At 51.3% G+C, this 18,684-nt stretch overlaps 1 protein-coding gene across 1 annotated transcript in view; it reads left to right on the top strand.

Annotated features, from left to right (window-relative positions):
* The window catches only part of LOC147117928 (uncharacterized), a 58,522-nt gene extending 40,685 nt beyond the window's left edge, over positions 1-17,837 (top strand). Inside the window, exons 4-5 of the transcript XR_015077885.1 lie at positions 10,668-10,747; positions 17,730-17,837. The gene's annotated coding sequence lies outside the window, so the exon portion shown is untranslated. The remainder of the gene's footprint in view (positions 1-10,667; positions 10,748-17,729) is intronic.
* Positions 17,838-18,684: the final 847 nt, after the last annotated feature.

Below are 18,684 nucleotides of genomic sequence, written 5' to 3'. Positions count from 1 at the left end.
TCTTTAGCCTTAAGAAATATATCCAACTCCTTGAATATATTTAATGAATTGGCCTCAACTGCCTTCTGTGGTAGAGAATTCCACAGGTTCACCACTCTCTGGGTGAAGAAATTCCTCCTCACCTCAGTCCTAAATGGCTTACCCTTTATCCTTAGACTGTGACCCCTGGTTCTGGACTCCCCGTCATCGGGAACATCCTTCCTGCATCTAGTCTGTCTAGTACTGTTAGAATTTTATAAGTTTCAATGAGATCCCCTCTCATTCTTCTAAACTCCAGCGCATATAAGCCCAATCGACCCAATCTCTCCTCATACGTCATTCCTGCCATCCCAGGTATCAGCCTGGTGAATCTTCGCTGCACTCCCTCCATGGCAAGAACATTCTTCCTCAGTTAAGGTGACCAAAACTGCACACAATACTCAAGATGTGGTCTCACCAAGGCCCTGTACAACTGCAGCAAGACATCCTTGTTCCTGTACTCGAACCCTCTCGCTACGAAGGCCAACATACCATTTGCCTTCTTAACCGCCTGCTGCACCTGCATGCTTACCTTCAGCGACTGGTGCACAAGGACACCCAGGTCTCGTTGCACTTCCCCTTCTCCCAATCTATTGCCATTCATATAATAATCTGCCTTCCTGTTTTTGCCACCAAAGTGGATAACCTCGCATTTATCCACGTTATATTGCATCTGCCATGCATCTGCCCAATCACCCAACCTGTCCAAATCACGCTGTCCTTTGCATACCGACCCTCCTGCCACTGGAAACAGTTCCTCCTTATCTACTCTTATCAAAGCCCTTCATGATTTTGAACACCTCGATTAAATCTCCCCTTTAACCTTCTCTGTTCGAAGGAGAACAATCCCATTTTCTGCTGTCTCTCCACGCCACTGAAGTCCCTCATCTACTGATACCCGCATCCTCTCCAAGATCTTGAAGTCCTTGCTAAAGTGTGCTGCCCGGAATTGGACACAATACTCCAGCTGAGGCCTAATCGGTGTTTGTATAAAGGTTTATCAATAACTTTTGTACTCTATGCCCCTTGTTTATTTATTTTTTATTTGTTCCTGGGATGTGGGCGTTGCTGGCGAGGCTGGCATTTATTGCACGCCCCTAATTGCCCTTTGAGAAGGTGGTGGTGAGCCGCCGCCTTGAACCGCTGCAGTCCGTTTGGTGAAGGTACTCCCACAGTGCTGTTAGGGAGGGAGTTCCAGGATTTTGATCCCGCGACCATGAAGGATCGGCGATATATGTCCAAGTCAGGATGGTGTGTGTGTGACTTGGAGGGGAACTTGGAGGTGATGGTGTTCCCATGTGCCTGCTGCCCTTGTCCTTCTAGGCGGTGGAGGTCGCGGGTTCGGGAGGTGTTGTCGAAGAAAGCCAAGGATCCCATGTGCTTTTTTGACATATTTCTCAACCTATCCTGCCACTTTCAAAGGTTTAGAAACATAGAAGATAGGAGCAGGAGTTGGCCATTCGGCCCCTCGAGCTTGTTCCGCCATTTAATGAGATCATGGCTGCTCATCCAAATTCAGTACCCTGTCCCTGCCTTCTCCCCATATCCCTTGATCCCTTTAGCCTGAAGAAATATATCCATCTCCTTCTTGAATATAGTTAATGAATTGGCCTCCACTGTCTTCTGTGGTAGAGAATTCCACAGGTTCACCACTCACTGGCTGAAGAAATTCCTCCTCATCTCTGTCCTAAATGGCTTACCCCTTATCCTTAGACTGTGACCCCTGGTTCTGGACTCCCCGACCATCGGGAACATCCTTCCTGCATCTAGTCTGTCCAGTCCTGTTAGAATTTTATACGTTTCAATGAGATCCCCTCTCATTCTTCTAAACTCCAGCGAATATAAGCCCAATCGACCCAATCTCTCCTCATACGCCATTTCTGCCATCCTAGGTATCAGTGTGGTGTGCCTGTGAACCCCCCAGGTCTTTCTGTTCCTGCCCCCCCCCCCTTTAAAATTGTACTATTTACTTTATATTTAATTTATCTTGGCCTAGAAATTCATTAAGGCGCTGCCAGCTTTGTGGCCAGTTACCGCCTAAAGAGGGCTTCTGCGCCAAAAATGAGTTTGCGCTGATATTCAGCGCAGCGGTATTGGCGGCGGTAGCCGTTAGCGCTGCGCCGGCACCGATGACGTCATCGGTGTGCGCAGTGCCCCGGTTCCGCCCCGAAACCGGCGCGATCCCCATATTTAGTAGCGGCCGCCTCCTCCGAAGCGGCCGCAAACAGCGACCAGAAAACGGGGCCGTGCTGTAGCCTTAGTGGGGCGCTTTAAAAGGGGAAGGTGCGGCCGGCCGCTTTTTCGGCGGCCGCCTGCCCGCACCTCCTTCCCCGGCCTCCTCCACCCGCCCCCCCCCCCCCGCGGCATTGCCGGCTGCTTTCCGCGAGCCCGGCACTTCTCCGTGGTGCCGGGCTCATTTGACGGCACTCTCCAGCGGCGATCTCCCCGTTGCAGGCAGCTCCCCCTTAAGAGAAGGAGGAGGCCTGCAGTACCGCAGCCTGCCGCTCCGCAGCGGCTGGCGCAGCGGCGCCAAGAGCGCTGAAATTCAGTGTCAGCGCCCCAAGCGGAGGCGGGCACACCCTGGTATAGCGCCCGGTTCCGAATTGGGGCGCAAACACTGAATATCTGACGATCGCTAATGGCTCCCCGCCCAGCGTTAACTTTTGGGCGCGAGCGAGCTGGCCGCCCCAAAGTGATTTTCTAGGCCATTGTGTTTTAAGTTTATTTCATTAAAGTCCTCGGCCTCATACAGAAGCCGGGGCTAGCATCAAGTCTTGTTCGCCCATCATCCCCTGTGCTCGCTGACCTACATTGGCTCCCGGTTAAGCAACGCCTCGATTTTCAAATTCTCATCCTTGTGTTCAAATCCCTCCATGGCCCTCGCCCCTCCTTATCTCTGTAATCTCCTCCAGCCCCACAACCCTCCAAGATAGCTGCATTCCTCTGGCCTCTTGAGCATCCCTGATTATAATCACTCAACTATTGGCAGACGTGCCTTCATCTGGAATTCCCTCCCTAAACCTCTCCGCCTCTCTACCTCTCTCTCCTCATTGAAACTTACAAAATTCTAACAGGACTAGACAGACTAGAGGCAGGAAGGATGTTCCCGATGGCGGGGGAGTCCAGAACCAGGGGTCACAGTCTAAAGATAAGGGGTAGGCCATTTAGGACAGAGATGAGGAGGAATTTCTTCACCCAGAGAGTGGTGAACCTGTGGAACTCTCTACCACAGAAGGCAGTTGAGGCCAATTCATTAAATATATTCAAGAAGGAGTTGGATATATTTCTTAAGGCTAAAGGGATCAAGGGATATGGGGAGAAGGCAGGGATAGGGTACTGAATTTGGATGATCAGCCATGATCTCATTAAATCGCGGAGCAGGCTCGAGGGGTCGAATGGCCTACTCCTGCTCCTATCTTCTATGTTTCTATGCCAAGGCCCTAAGCTCTGGAATTCCCTGCCTAAACCTCTCCGCCTCGCTACCTCTCCTCCTTTAAGACGCTCCTTAAAACCAACCTCTTTGACCAAGCTTTTGGTCATCTGCCTTAATTTCTCCTTACGTGGCTCGGTGTCAAATTTATAACACTCCTGTGGAGCACCTCGGGACGGTTTACTAGGTTAAAGGCGTTCTATAAATATAAATTGTTATTTTTGCCCATAGGAACAGGAGGAGGCCATTCAGCCCCTCGAGCCTGTTCCGCCATTCAATGAGATCATGGCTGATCTGAGACCTAACTCCATATTCCTTAATATCTTTGGTTGACAAAAATCTATCAATATCAGATTTAAATTTAACAATTGATCCAGCATCAATTGCCGTTTGCGGAAGAGAGTTCCAAACTTCTACCACCCTTTGGCCTAGAAATTCAGTTGCGTTTGCGCCCACTTAGGGGCGAAAGAGTGGGTTGCGCCGGAAGTTTTTTAGTGTCCGAAATTAAGTTGGGCCTGATATGCCTATCAATTAGTCCAATAAAAGGCGACGAGTTAAGAACGTAACTGAAGGTTTTTATTGGCTAAATAACAGAGCCCACCCTCGTGGGTGATCCGATCCAACAGGGAGGAATACTAGCCAGTCAGCTACCTTTATACCTGGGCAGGTAATGGGCGGAGTCGGAGGTGGTCAGCCCAGGTATAACAGTGCGACAAGAGGCGACCTCGTGTAGTGATGTTACAGTGAGAACAGTGAGAACAATATACAGTGATAACTATAACAGTGGTTTACCACATTCACCCCTTGTTTAGATTAGAGTCCGGCGGGGTGAAGTGTATTACCAGCTCTGGTATGTCAGTCTGTCCGGAGGCTTCGTTAGCCTCTCCGATCGTCGCAGCGGCGGTGTTACATTATCCGGTGTTAAAGCTGGTGTCTGCGTAGTCGGCAAAGGCTCGTGGGGTTCCGGCATGCCGTCTACCTCGGCTGGACTCGGGGGGTTGGGAGGGGGGGGTGAGGGTGCGAGGTCTCGTAAGGAGACAGTGTCCTCCCGTCCGTCTGGGTAAGCCACATAGGCGTACTGGGGGTTGGCGTGCAGGAGGTTCACCTTCTCGACCAGGGGGTCCGTTTTATGGGCCCTCACGTGCTTTCGCAGCAAGACGGGTCCCGGAGAGGTCAGCCAGGTTGGTAGGGTGGTTCCCGTAGTCGACTTCCTGGGGAAGACAAACATTCGGGCATGGGGGGTGGTGTTAATGGCAGTGCAAAGTAGTGACCGGATGGAGTGCAGCGCAATCGGGAGGACCTCTTGCCAGCGGGAGGTTGGGAGGCCCTTAGACTTTAAGGCTAAGAGGGTGGCCTTCCATACCGTCGCGTTCTCTCTTTCCACCTGGCCGTTCCCTCGGGGGTTGTAGCTGGTGGTCCTGCTTGCTGCAATACCCCTCTCCAATAGGAACTGACGGAGTTCCTCGCTCATGAAGGAGGCGCCCCGGTCACTATGTATATAGTTCGGGAACCCGAACAAGGCGAAGAGTTTGTTCAGGCATTTAATGACCGTGTTACTGGTCATGTCTGGGCAGGGGAAGGCAAAGGGGAAACGGGAGTACTCATCAACGATGTTGAGGAAGTACACATTACGGTCGGATGACGGTAGGGGCCCCTTGAAGTCGATGCTCAGACGCTCGAAGGGGCGGGTGGCCTTGATCAGGCTTGCTCTGTCCGGCTTATAGAAGTGCGGTTTGCACTCAGCACAGATCTGGCAGTTCCTGGTCATGGTCCTGACCTCCTCGATGGAGTATGGCAGGTTGCGGGCCTTAATGAAATGGTAGAGTCTGGTGACTCCGGGGTGGCAGAGGTCATTGTGGAGGGTCTGAAGTCTATCACTTTGCGCGCTGGCGCATGTAATGCGTGAAAGAGCATCAGGGGGGTCGTTCAGTTTACCGGGCCGGTACAAGATCTCATAATCATAGGTGGAAAGCTCGATTCTCCACCTCAAGATTTTGTCGTTCTTGATCTTGCCCCTCAGCTTGTTATTAAACATGAAGGCAACCGAGCGTTGGTCGGTGAGGAGGGTAAATCGTTTGCCTGCCAAGTAGTGCCTCCAGCGCCGTACTGCCTCCACAATTGCCTGGGCTTCCTTCTCGACCGACGAGTGTCGGGTCTCGGGGCCCTGTAGGGTCCTTGAGAAGAAGGCTACCGGCCTACCCTCCTGGTTAAGGGTAGCGGCTAGGGCGAAGTCGGATGCATCGCTCTCCACTTGGAAGGGGATTGACTCATCCACTGCGTGCATTGTGGCCTTGGCTATGTCTCCCTTAATGAGGGAGAAGGCCGCGCACGCCTCTTCCGTGAGGGGGAAGGATGTGGTTTTCAGGAGGGGTCTGGCTTTGTCCGCATAATTGGGTACCCATTGGGCATAGTAGGCGAAAAGCCCCAGGGTTCTCCTAAGTGCTTTTGGACAGTGGGGGAGGGGTAGCTCCATGAGGGGGCGCATTCTTTCGGGGTCGGGGCCGATGACTCCGTTCTCTACTACACAGCCAAGGATGGCAAGGCGCGCTGTGTTAAACACGCATTTCTCCTTATTGTAGGTGAGGTTCAGCCGTTGGGCCGTACGGAGGAATTTCTCCAGATTCACGTCGTGGTCCTGCCGGTCGCGGCCGCAGATGGTGACGTTATCTAGGTAGGGGAATGTGGCCTGCAGTCCGTTCTGGTCAACCATCCGGTCCATCTCCCTTTGGAAGACCGAGACCCCGTTGGTGACACCGAAGGGGACCCTAAGGAAGTGGTATAGGCGCCCATTCGCCTCGAAGGCGGTGTACTGGCGGTCCTCGGGGTGGATAGGGAGTTGGTGGTAGGCCGACTTAAGGTCGATGGTCGAGAATACGCGGTATTGTGCAATCTGATTGACCATGTCAGATATGCGGGGAAGGGGGTATGCGTCCAGCTGGGTGTATCTGTTTATGGTCTGGCTGTAGTCGATGACCAGGCGATTTTTATCGCCGGTCTTAACGACCACGACCTGGGCACGCCAGGGGCTGTTGCTCCCCTCGATGATGCCCTCCTTCAGGAGACGCTGCACCTCAGAGCTAATGAAAGCTCTGTCCCCAGCGCTGTACCGCCTGCTCTTGGTAGCGACGGGTTTGCAGTCGGGGGTGAGGTTAGCGAACAGGGAAGGTGGCGGCACCTTGAGGGTGGATAGGCTGCAGGTGTTACGCGGTGGGCGGTTTAACCTTCGCTGGTTGTCGACTGTGAGTGGGGGGAGGGGTCCACCGTATGCTAGGGTTACACTTTGGAGGTGGGATTGGAAGTCCAGCCCTAGTAGGACGGCAGCGCAGAGCTGGGGGAGGACGAGGAGTTTAAAGTTTTTATACTCTGTACCCTTAACCGACAAGGTCACAGCACAGTAGCCGCTAATGTCCGTGGCGTGGGACCTCGATGCCATCGAGATTCGGTTGCGCGTTGGCAGGACAGGGAGGGAGTAGTGGCTCACCGTGTCTGGGTGGATGAAGCTCTCCGTGCTTCCGCTGTCGAACAGGCAGGTCGTGGCGTGGCCGTTTACTTTGATGTCCATCATCGACTTGGACAGGTGGTGTGGGCGGGCTTGATCCAGAGTGACGGAGGCTAGCGTGTAGGTAAGCGAGTCGTTGTCGTCTGCGGGCGAGGCGGTCGTCGGGTCCGGGGGCCCGGTGGCAGTCGGGCGTGGTGTGTAAAATGGCGTCTCCCACGAGGTAGGACAAAATGGCGGAGAAGATGGCTGCCCCCATAACTCACATGAGGCACTATTGGGGTCGGTTGCCTTGATCAAAGATGGCCGCCCCCATGACTCACGTGTGGGGATACTGGCCTCAGTTGCCGTGAAAGAAGATGGCCGCCCCCACAGTTCGCATGAGGCACTGCTGGCCTCTGAAGATCCGCTCCTGCAGGCCTTAGAGAAGTGGCCTTTCTTCCTGCAGGTTGTGCAGGTAGAGTTCCTGGCTGGGCAGCGCGACCTCGGGTGCTTCTCCTGGCCGCAAAAGAAGCAGCCGGCGGCCCGATCGCGGGTGCCCGATGTCGGAGCCGGTACCGGGGGTGGCGGGCCCGGTCGGGTCCGGGACGCCGACGCTGAGGTAGGTCCCGGGGGCGGCGCTGCGAAGGGTATTGCGGTAGGGGTCGGGCCCGAGTCCCAGGGTCGCGAGCAGTACCTGGAAAACGCCTCCTGGTCCTGATGGGCCACCTCCAGGGAGAGAGCGAGGGCTTCAGCTTTGTCCAGGTCGAGGTCTTTAGCTTCAAGCAGTCTTTGCCGTGAGTAGTCGGACCGTAGGCCTTTCACAAAGGCATCGCGGATATTATCTTCCGTATTTTCAACAGCCGTCACCGCTTTAAAGTCACAGTTCCTGCCGAGTGCTCTTAGCGCCCGTAAAAATTCAGCTACAGACTCTCCTGGCTGTTGCGGGCGGGATCTTAGGAGGTGCCTGGTGTACATGTAATTTACCGGGCTGCGGTACTGCTGTTTCAGTAGGTTGATAGCGGCCTCGTACGTAGTCGTGTCCTGTATGAGTGCGTATACTCTCGGGCTCGCTTGGGCGTTCAGAAGTCTTAGTTTGGATCTCTGCGGGGCGCCGGATTCTTCCAGGTAGGATTCGAAGCAGTCCAGCCAGTGTTTGAAGTTGAGGGCTGCGTTTGGTGCCTGTGGGTTTAGATCCAGGTATGGTGGTTTCAAGGCTTGCAGCCAAGCCGGCTGGTGTGGCCCGTTGTCTGGAGGCTGCTGTTGCTGTGCTGCTGGGTGAGCTCCTTGCTGTTGCTGTTCATTATCAGACATCTTTAAAATTTAGCCAATAAAATTGATATGCCTATCAATTAGTCCAATAAAAGGCGACGAGTTAAGAACGTAACTGAAGGTTTTTATTGGCTAAATAACAGAGCCCACCCTCGTGGGTGATCCGATCCAACAGGGAGGAATACTAGCCAGTCAGCTACCTTTATACCTGGGCAGGTAATGGGCGGAGTCGGAGGTGGTCAGCCCAGGTATAACAGTGCGACAAGAGGCGACCTCGTGTAGTGATGTTACAGTGAGAACAGTGAGAACAATATACAGTGATAACTATAACAGTGGTTTACCACAGGGCCCTAACATCGGCATTAGCCGGTAGCGCTGCGCCGGCACCGATGACATCATCGGTGTGCGCAGCACCCCGGTTCCAACGCGATTCCGTTCCGAGGGCCAAATTCAGTTGCGGCCGCCTCGCCCGCAGCGGCCGCAAACAACGTTTGGAAAACGGGGCCTTGCAGCTCCGAGAGGCCGGCGCATAAAGGTGGAGGGGCGGCCGGCCACTTTCCCGGCGGCCGCATGGCCGCACCTCCCTCCCCGGACTTCTGCACCACCCCCCCGTGGCATTGTTGTCTGACTCCCGCAAGCCCGGCACTTCTCCGTGGTGCCGGGCTCATTTGCCGGGGGAATCCAGCGGCGATCTCACGGCTGCAGGCAGCTCCTCCTTAAGAGAAGGAGGAGGCCTGCAGTACCCCAGCCTGCCGCACCGCATCGGGTGGCGCAGCGGCAGCTGGACGCCTGAAATAGAATTTCATCGCCCCAAGCGAGGCGGCCAAACCCTGCAGTAGCGCCCGCCTCCGTCTTGGCCCGTCGCAACTGAATTTCAGGCGGGCGCTGCGGGAATCCGGGCGAGCGCTAAATTTTGGGCGCTGAAGACCTGGCGGGGCCTTACTGAATTTCTAGGCCTTTGTCTGTAGAAGTGTTTCCTAATTTCACTCCTGAAAGGTCTGGCTCTCATTTTTAGATTATGACCCCTAGTCTAGAATCCCCAAACCAGCAGAAATAGTTTCTCTCTATCTACCCTATCTGTCCCCCACAAAGCTGGGTGGGCGTGTGTGCTGTGAGGAGGATGCCGAGAAACTCCAGGATGATTTGGACAGGTTGGATGATTGGGCAGATGTATGGCAGATGCAATATAACGTGGATAAATGCGAGGTTATCCACTTTGGTGGCAAAAACAGGAAGACAGATTATTAGCTGAACGGAAATAGATTGGGAGAAGGGGCAGTGCAACGAGACCTGGGTGTCCTTGTGCACCAGTCGCTGAAGGTAAGCATGCAGGTGCAGCAGGCGGTTAGGAAGGCAAATGGTATGTTGGCCTTCGTAGCGAGAGGGTTCGAGTACAGGAACAAGGATGTCTTGCTGCAGTTGTACAGGGCCTTGGTGAGACCACACCTTGAGTATTGTGTGCAGTTTTGGTCGCCTTATCTGAGGAAGGATGTCCTTGCCATGGAGGGAGTGCAGCGAAGATTCACCAGACTGATACCTGGGATGGCAGGAATGACGTATGAGGAGAGATTGGGTCGATTGGGCTTGTACTCACTGGAGTTTAGAAGATTGAGAGGGGATCTCATCGAAACTTATAAAATTCTAACAGGACTAGACAGACTAGATGCAGGAAGGATGTTCCCGATGGTTGGGGAGTCCAGAACCAGGGGTCACAGTCTAAGGATAAGGGGTAAGCCATTTAGGACAGAGATGAAGAGGAATTTTTTCACCCAGGGAGTGGTGAACCTGTGGAATTCTCTACCACAGAAGACAGTTGAGGCCAATTCATTAAATATATTCAAGAAGGAGTTGGATATATTTCTCAAGGCTAAAGGGGTATGGGGAGAAAGCACGGACCGGGTACTGAATTTGGATGATCAGCCATGATCGCATTGAATGGCGGAGCAGGCTCGAGGGGCCGAATGGCGTACTCCTGCTCCTATCTTCTATGTTTCTATGTTAATATCTTGAAATCTTCGATCAGATCATCCCTCAACCTTCTAAATTCCAGGGAACAGAACCCTAGTTTGTGTAAAATCTCTCCTGGTAATTTAACCCTTGGAGTCCGGGTATCATTCTGGTAAACCTACGCTGCACTTCCTCCAAGGCCAGTATATCCTTCCTAAGGTGTGGTGCCCAGAACTGCTCCCAGTGCTCCAGGTGTGGCCTAACCAGCGTTTTGTACAGCTGCAGCATAACTTCTACCCCCTTGTACTCTAGTCCTCTCGATATAACGGCCAGCAATCCATTAGCCTTTTGGCTTACTTTCTGTTGACATTTTAGTGATCTTTGCACCTGGATTCCCAAGTCTGCCGAGAACTGTGACTAGATTCCACAGTCTAAGCTTGCGTAATGTACCTAATTTCCCAGGATGCACAAATACCGTTCGCTTAGTTGTACTAATCCAATATTTTCTGCTTATTTGTTTTTCAGAATTATTTCAAGAGAGGCTAGAGTACAAATTCAAAAGTTTTATTCAAGCAGATTGAGTTTTTTTTAAACAGAGACTTTGGGTATGTATGTGTGAGTGTAAAAGAAAAAGTACAGTATTCCCATTGCATAACTTTTTTAACCTTTAGAAAGCGTATTAAGCTGAGAGAGCAAGTCTTGCAATTGTTAGCGTGTTTTCTTTTAACCTTTAGAAAGCATCAGAAGCTGAGAGCGACCGTGTCCGATCTATCCCCCGCACTTCTGCCCTCACCCCTGCTCCTCCCTCCCGGAACCACGATAGGGTTTCCCTTGTCCTCACCTTTCACCCCACCAGCCTTCACATTCAACGGATCAACTTCCGCCACCTCCAACGTGATCCCACCACCAAATGCATCTTCCCCTCACCTCCCCTTTCAGCATTCCGTAGGGAACCGCTCCCTCCGAGACACCCTAGTCCACTCCTCTACCACCCCCAGCACCCCTTCCCCTTCGCCCGGCACCTTCCCATGCAAGCACAGGAGATGCAACACCTGCCCTTATGCCTCCCCTATTCCCACTGTCCAGGGCCCCAAACACCCCTTCCAGGTGAAACAGCGATTTACTTGTACTTCTTGCAATCTAGTATACTGTATTCGCTGCTCACGATGCGGTCTCCTCTACATTGGGGAGACCAAACGCAGATTGGGTGACCGCTTTGCGGAACACCTCCGTTCAGTCCGTAAGGGGGACCCTGAGCTTCCGGTCGCCTGTCATTTTAATTCACCGCTCCATTCCCACTCGGACCTCACCGTACTCGGGCTCTTGCATTGTTCCACGGAAGCTCAGCGTAAGCTCGAGGAACAGCACCTCATCTTCCGATTAGGCACTTTACAGCCTTCCGGACTCAATATCGAGTTCAACAATTTCAGATCATAACCTCGGCCCCTATTACATTTTTACTTATATTTTTTATCCACACCTTTGTTTTGGCCCTTTCCCCCTCCCCCCTTTTTCTCTCTCCCACATGGCAGCTGTTTCCCATTCTGCCAGCGCATTTCACACCTAATCTAGAGCCGTGTTTTGTCTCCACTAATCCTATCACCATCTCGTCTCGTTTTGAATACCTCTTAATGTCTCTTCACTTCTCTTTTGTTCTCTCCCAGCCCCCAAACTGGCCTTTTAATCTGTTTCATTTCCTGTGCTTCTTCAGTCTTGACGAAGGGTTTCGACCTGAAACGTTAACTCTGTCTCTCTCTCCACGGATGTTGCCTGGCCTGCTGAGTTTTTCCAGCGTTTTCTGTTGTTATTTCGGATTTCCAGCATCCGCAGTATTTTGCTATCGTCAGTAGGTCTTGATATGTTAGTCAGTGGGCAGCACTCTCTCTCGTCTCTGAGTCAGAAGGTTGTGGGTTCAAGTCTCACTCCAGAGACTTGAGCACAATAATCTCGGCTGACACTCCCAGTGCAGTGCTGAGGGAGTGCCGCACTGTCGGAGGTGCCGTCTTTCGGATGAGATGTTAAACCGAGGCCCCGTCTGCCCTCTCAGGTGGACATAAAAGATCCCATGGCACTATTTCGAAGAAGAGCAGAGGGAGTTCTCCCTGGGGCCAATATTTATCCCTCAATCAACATCACTAAAACAGATGATCTAGTCATGATCACGTTGCTGTTTGTGGGAGCTTGCTGTGCGCCAGTTGGCTGCCGCGTTTCCTACATTACAACAAGTACTTATCAGGAAACTCTCGTTTAAACGGCACCTAAATATCCGGAATTCTCTATTAACCGGCAAAATTCTCACTCCGAAAACAACACCTCAATAACCGGCAATGTGTCCGAGTCCGAGTCTCCCACGGTGGCCGAGTTAGTCAGTGGGGGTAGTTCTCCAAACTGCCACGACTCGGCTTCTTGCCGCTGTCGGAGGTCAGAATAATAATAATGTGGATAAATGCGAGGTTATCCACTTTGGTGGCAAAAACAGGAAGGCAGATTATTATCTGAACGGCAATAGATTGGGAGAAGGGGCAGTGCAACGAGACCTGGGTGTCCTTGTGCACCAGTCGCTGAAGGTAAGCATGCAGGTGCAGCAGGCGGTTAAGAAGGCAAATGGTATGTTGGCCTTCGTAGCGAGAGGGTTCGAGTACAGGAACAAGGATGTCTTGCTGCAGTTGTACAGGGCCTTGGTGAGACCACACCTTGAGTATTGTGTGCAGTTTTGGGCGCCTTATCTGAGGAAGGATGTTCTTGCCATGGAGGGAGTGCAGCGAAGATTCACCAGACTGATACCTGGGACGGCAGGAATGACGTATGAGGAGAGCTTGGGTCGATTGGGCTTGTACTCGCTGGAGTTTAGAAGAATGAGAGGGGATCTCATTGAAACATTATAAAATTCTAACAGGACTGGACAGACTAGATGCTGGACGGATGTTCCCGATGGTCGGGGAGTCCAGAACCAGGGGTCACAGTCTAAGGATAAGGGGTAAGCCATTTAGGACAGAAATGAGGAGGAATTTCTTCACCCAGAGAGTGGTGAACCTGTGGAATTCTCTACCACAGAAGGCAGTTGAGGCCAATTCATTAAATATATTCAAGAAGGAGTTAGATATATTTCTTAAGGCTAAAGGGATCAAGGGGTATGGGGAGAAAGCAGGGACCGGGTACTGAATTTGGATGATCAGCCATGATCTCATTGAATGGCGGAGCAGGCTCGAGGGGCCGAACGGCCTACTCCTGCGCCTATCTTCTATGTTTCTAAAACGCTTTGAGACGTCCGGTGGTCGTGAAAGGCGCTATATAAATGCAAGTCTTTCTTTTACCAGTGCAGGTCACTGCCTCTCCGCTCCGCAATTGGTTGGAGGACTGCTCCTCCAACTGATTGACGTCTCCTCTCATTGGTCGTCTGCGCACGCCAATCCACGCAGGTTCCATTTAAAGGCGCAGTTTGATAAATTGGAATATATTAAATGAACGGAATTAATAAATATTTCAACTGTAATAATTGTACTTTTAAAACTGACATCAGACGGCGGTGCGCGCCTGCGTATTCCGTGCCTTCGGGACTGCCCCGCCCCCCTCGATGTGACATTGTTACGGAGTATTTACAGCACAGAAACAGGCCATTCGGCCCAACTGGTCCGTGCCGACGTGTATGCTCCACACGAGCCTCCTCCCATCCCTACTTCATTTACTGTATCATCATTGTCGTTTTCCAAAAATCCACAGATTCTAGAACGGTTCCCGTGGATTGGAAGGTAGCAAATGTAACCCCACTATTTAAGAAAGGAGGGAGAGAGAAATCGGGGAACTACAGACCAGTTAGCTTGACATCAGTAGTAGGGAAAATGCTAGAATCTATTGTTAAGGACGTGGTAACAGGGCACTTAGAAAATAATAATAGGATTGGGCAGAGTCAACACGGATTTATTAAGGGGAAATAACAACAGAAAATGCTGGAAAAACTCAGCAGGTCAGGCAACATCCGTGGAGAGAAATTTGAGTTGACGTTTCGGGTCGGACCCTTCTTCAAAACTGGAAAGAAAAGAAACTAGATCGGAGGCAGGGCTGCGATCGGACAAAAGAATAAAAGAAACAAAAGAAGTAAAAGAGATTAGAAGCTAGACGAGATAGTAATAGGCTGGGATTAGGTGTAAAGTGTACTGGCAGGGCAAAAGATAGCTGCCAGGTGTGAGAGAGAAACAAAAGGAAAAGGGGGGGGGGAAAGGAGTGGAACAATTACAAGAGAAAATGAAATGGGGGCCGAGCTTATGATCTGAAATTGTTGAACTCGATATTGAGTCCGGAAGGCTGCAGACTGCCTAATCGGAAGATGAGGTGCTGTTCCTCGAGTTTACGGTTATTAAAGGGAAATCGTGTTTGACAAATCTGTTAGGAGTTTTTTGAGGTTGTAACGAGCAGAATAGATAAGGGGGAACCAGTGGATGTGGTGTATTTGGATTTTCAGAAGGCATTCGATAAGGTGCCCCACAAGAGGTTATTAAACAAAATTAAGGCTCATGGGATTGGGGGAAATATGCTAGCCTGGATTGAGGATTGGTTATCGGACAGAAAACAGAGAGTAGGAATAAACGGGTCATTTTCAGGTTGGCAGGCTGTAACTAGTGGGGTACCGCAAGGATCAGTGCTTGGGCCTCAGCTATTCACAATCTATATCAATGATTTGGATGAGGGGACTAAATGTAATATATCCAAGTTTGCTGATGATACAAAGCTGGGTGGGAATGTAAGTTGTGAGGAGGATGCAAGGAGGCTTCAAGGGGGATATAGACAGGCTAAGTGAGTGGGCAAGAACATGGCAAATGGAATGTAATGTGGAGAAATGTGAAGTTATCCACTTTGGTAGGAAAAATAGAAAATCAGAGTATTTTTTAAATAGAGATTGGGAAATGTTGGTGCTCAGAGGGACGTGGGTGTCCTTGTACACAAATCACTGAAAGTTAACACGCAGGTACAGCAAGCAATTAGGAAAGCAAATGGTATGTTGGCCTTTATTACAAGAGGATTTGAGTATAAGAGTAAAGACGTCTTACTGCAATTATATAGGGCCCTGGTGAGACCACACCTGGAGTATTGTGAACAGTTTTGGTCTCCTTACCTAAGGAAGGATATACTTGCCTCAGAGGGAGTGCAACGAAGGTTCACCAGACTGGTTCCTGGGATGGGGGGATTGTCCTATGAGGAGAGATTGAGTAGACTAGGCCTATATTCTCTAGAGCTTAGAAGAACGAGAGGTGATCTCATTGAAACATACAAAATTCTTACAGGGCTTGACAGGGTCGATGCAGGGAGGATGTTTCCCCCTGGCTGGGGAGTCTAGAACCAGGGGTCACAGTCTCAGAATAAGGGGTCGGCCATTTAGGTCTGAGAGGAGGAGACATTTCTTCACTTAGAAGGCGGTGAATCTTTGGAATTCTCTGCCCCAGAGGGCTGTGGAGGCTCAGTCATTGAGTATATTCAAGACAGAGATCGATAGATTTTTGAATATTAAGGGAATCAAGGGATATGGGGATAGTGCAGGAAAGTGGAGATGAGGTAGAAGATCAGCCATGATCTCATTGAATGGCGGAGCAGGCTCGAGGGGCCAACCGGCCTACTCCTGCTCCTATTTCTTATGTTCTTATCTCCTATTCCTTTCGCCCTCGTCCTCTTATCTCGCTTCCGAGTGCAATGTATTCAAGTTCGCTCACGATACAAAGCTAGGCGGGAAAGTAAGTTGTGAGGAGGATGCAAAGAGGCTGCCATGGGATATAGGCAAGTTAAGTAAGTGGGCAAGAACATAGCTGATGGAACATGATGTGAAGAATTGTGAAGTTATCCACTTTGGTAGGAAAAATGGAAAAGCAAGAGTTTTTTTAAATGGTGAAAGACTGGGAAATGTTGGTGTTCAGAGGGACCTTGTACAGGAATCACATGTAGGTACAGAAAGCAAATGGTATGTTATCCTTTGCAAAAGGATCAGAGTATAAGAGTAAAGAACAATCTTTGTTCCAGTCCTACTCGGGTCCGCTCCCTCACCTCTTTTTCCAATACATTGATGACTGTATCGGTGCCGTTTCCTGCTCTCGCCCCGAACTTGACAATTTCATTCACTTTGCCTCCAATTTCCACCCTTCCCTCACCTTCACATGGTCCATCTCGGACTCTTCCCTTCCCTTCCTCGACTTCTCCGTCTCCATCTCTGGGGATAGGTTATCGACCAATATTCACTACAAGCCCACTGTCTGTCTGGAGTTTGCACATTCTCCCTGTGTCTGCGTGGGTTTCCTCCGGGTGCTCCGGTTTCCTCCCACAGTCCAAAGATGTGCAGGTTAGGTTGATTTGGCTATGATAAATTGACCCTTAGTGTTAGGGGATTAAATACGTGGGGTTACGGGGATAGGGTGGGATATGTGTCGGTGCAGGCTCGATGGGCCAAAATGGCCTCTATCTGCACTGTAGATTCTGTGATTCTGTGATTCTGTGACTCCCACAGCTACCTGGACTACACTTCCTCCCACCCCGCTTCCTGTAAGGACTCTATTCCATTCTCCCAGTTTCTCCGTCTCCGCCGTATCTGCTCCGACGATGCCACCTTCCACACCAGTGCTTCAGACATGTCTTCCTTTTTCTGCAACCGAGGATTCCCCTCTACCGTGGTTGATATTGCCCTCGACCGTGTCAGTTCTATCTCCCGCACTTCTGCCCTCACCCCTGCCCCTCCCTCCCGGAACCACGATAGGGTTCCCCTTGTCCTCACCTTTCACCCCACCAACCTCCACATTCAACGGATCATCCTTCGGCATTTCCGCTACCTCCAAAGTGATCCCACCACCAAACGTATCTTCCCCTCCCCTCCCCTTTCAGCATTCCGCAGGGACCGCTCCCTCCGAGACACCCTAGTCCACTCCTCTATCACCCCAAACAGCCCTTCCCCTTCGCCTGGCACCTTCCCGTGCAAGCGGAGGAGATGTAACACCTGCCCCTATACCTCCCCCCTTCCCACTGCCCAGGGCCCCAAACACCCCTTCCAGGTGAAACAGCGATTTACTTGTACTTCTCGCAATCTAGTATACTGTATTCGCTGCTCACGATGCGGTCTCCTCTACATTGGGGAGACCAAACGCAGATTGGGTGACCGCTTAGCGGAACACCTCCGTTCAGTCCGTAAGGGTGACCCCGAGCTTCCGGTCGCCTGTCATTTTAATTCACCGCTCCATTCCCACTCGGACCTCACCATCCTTGGCCTCTTGTACTGTTCCACGGAAGCTCAACGTAAACTCGAGGAACAGCACCTCATCTTCCGATTAGGCAGTCTGCAGCCTTCCGGACTCAATATCGAGTTCAACAATTTCAGATCATAACCTCGGCCCCTATTTCATTTTTTCTTGTAATTTTTCCACTCCTTTGCCCCCCCCCCTTTCCTTTTGTTTCTCTCTCACACCTGGCAGCTATCTCTTGCCCTGCCAGTACACTACACCTAATCTCAGCCTATTACCATCTCGTCTAGCTTCTAATCTCTTTTACTTCTTTTGTTTCTTTTATTCTTTTGTCCGATCGCAGCCCTGCCTTCAATCTAGTTTCTTTTCTTTCCAGTTTTGAAGAAGGGTTCGACCCGAAACGTCAACTCAAATTTCTCTCCACGGATGTTGCCTGACCTGCTGAGTTTTTCCAGCATTTTCTGTTGTTATTAAAGATGTCTTACTGCAATTATAGCTTCTTCTTCTTAGGCAGTCCCTCGGAACCGAGGATGACTTGCTTCCACATTAAAAATGAGTTCACAGGTGACTGATGAGTCCAATGCGGGACCTACAGTCTCTGTCACAGGTGGGGCAGACGGTGGTTGAAGGGGCGGGTGGGTGGGGTGCTTGGGTTGACGTGCGCTCCTTGCGCTGCCTGCGCTTGGCTTACGCTTGCTCCCGGCGAAGAGACTCGAGGTGTTCGGCGCCTTCCCGGATGCTTCTCCTCCACTTTCTGCGGTCTTGGGCCAGGGATTCCCAGGTGTCGGTTGGGGATGTTGCACTTTTTCAAGGAGGCTTTGAGGGTGTCCTTGAAGCGTTTCCTCTGCCCACCTGGGGCTCTCTTGCCGTGCCGGAGCTCCGAGTAGAGCGCTTGTTTTGGGAGTCTCGTATCGGGCATGCGGACAATGTGACCCGTCCATCGGAGCTGATCGAGCGTGGTCAAAGCTTCGATGCTGGTGATGTTGGCCTGAGCGGGAACACTGACGTTGGTGCGCCTATCCTGCCAATGGATTCGCAGGATCTTGCGGAGGCAGCGTTGGTGGTACCTCTCCAGTGCTTTGAGGTGCCTGATAAGACCACACCTGTAGTATTGTGTACACTTTTGGTCTCCTTACCTAAGGAAGGATATACTTGCCTTAGAGATGGTGCAACGAAGGTTCCCAGACTGGTGGTGAATGGGAGGATTGTCCTATAAGGAGAGATTGAGGAGACTAGGCCTATATTCCCTAGAATTCAGAGAGATTTAGGTGTCGTCATACAGGAAACACAGAGATTTGCATGCAGGTACAGCAAGCAATTAGGGAGGAGCA

This window comes from Somniosus microcephalus, chromosome 4 (assembly GCF_052327205.1).
Source record: "Somniosus microcephalus isolate GS21.2 chromosome 4, FLI_Smic_1.0, whole genome shotgun sequence".
Lineage (NCBI taxonomy): Eukaryota > Metazoa > Chordata > Chondrichthyes > Squaliformes > Somniosidae > Somniosus > Somniosus microcephalus.
This window is presented reverse-complemented; position numbering and strand designations above follow the sequence as displayed.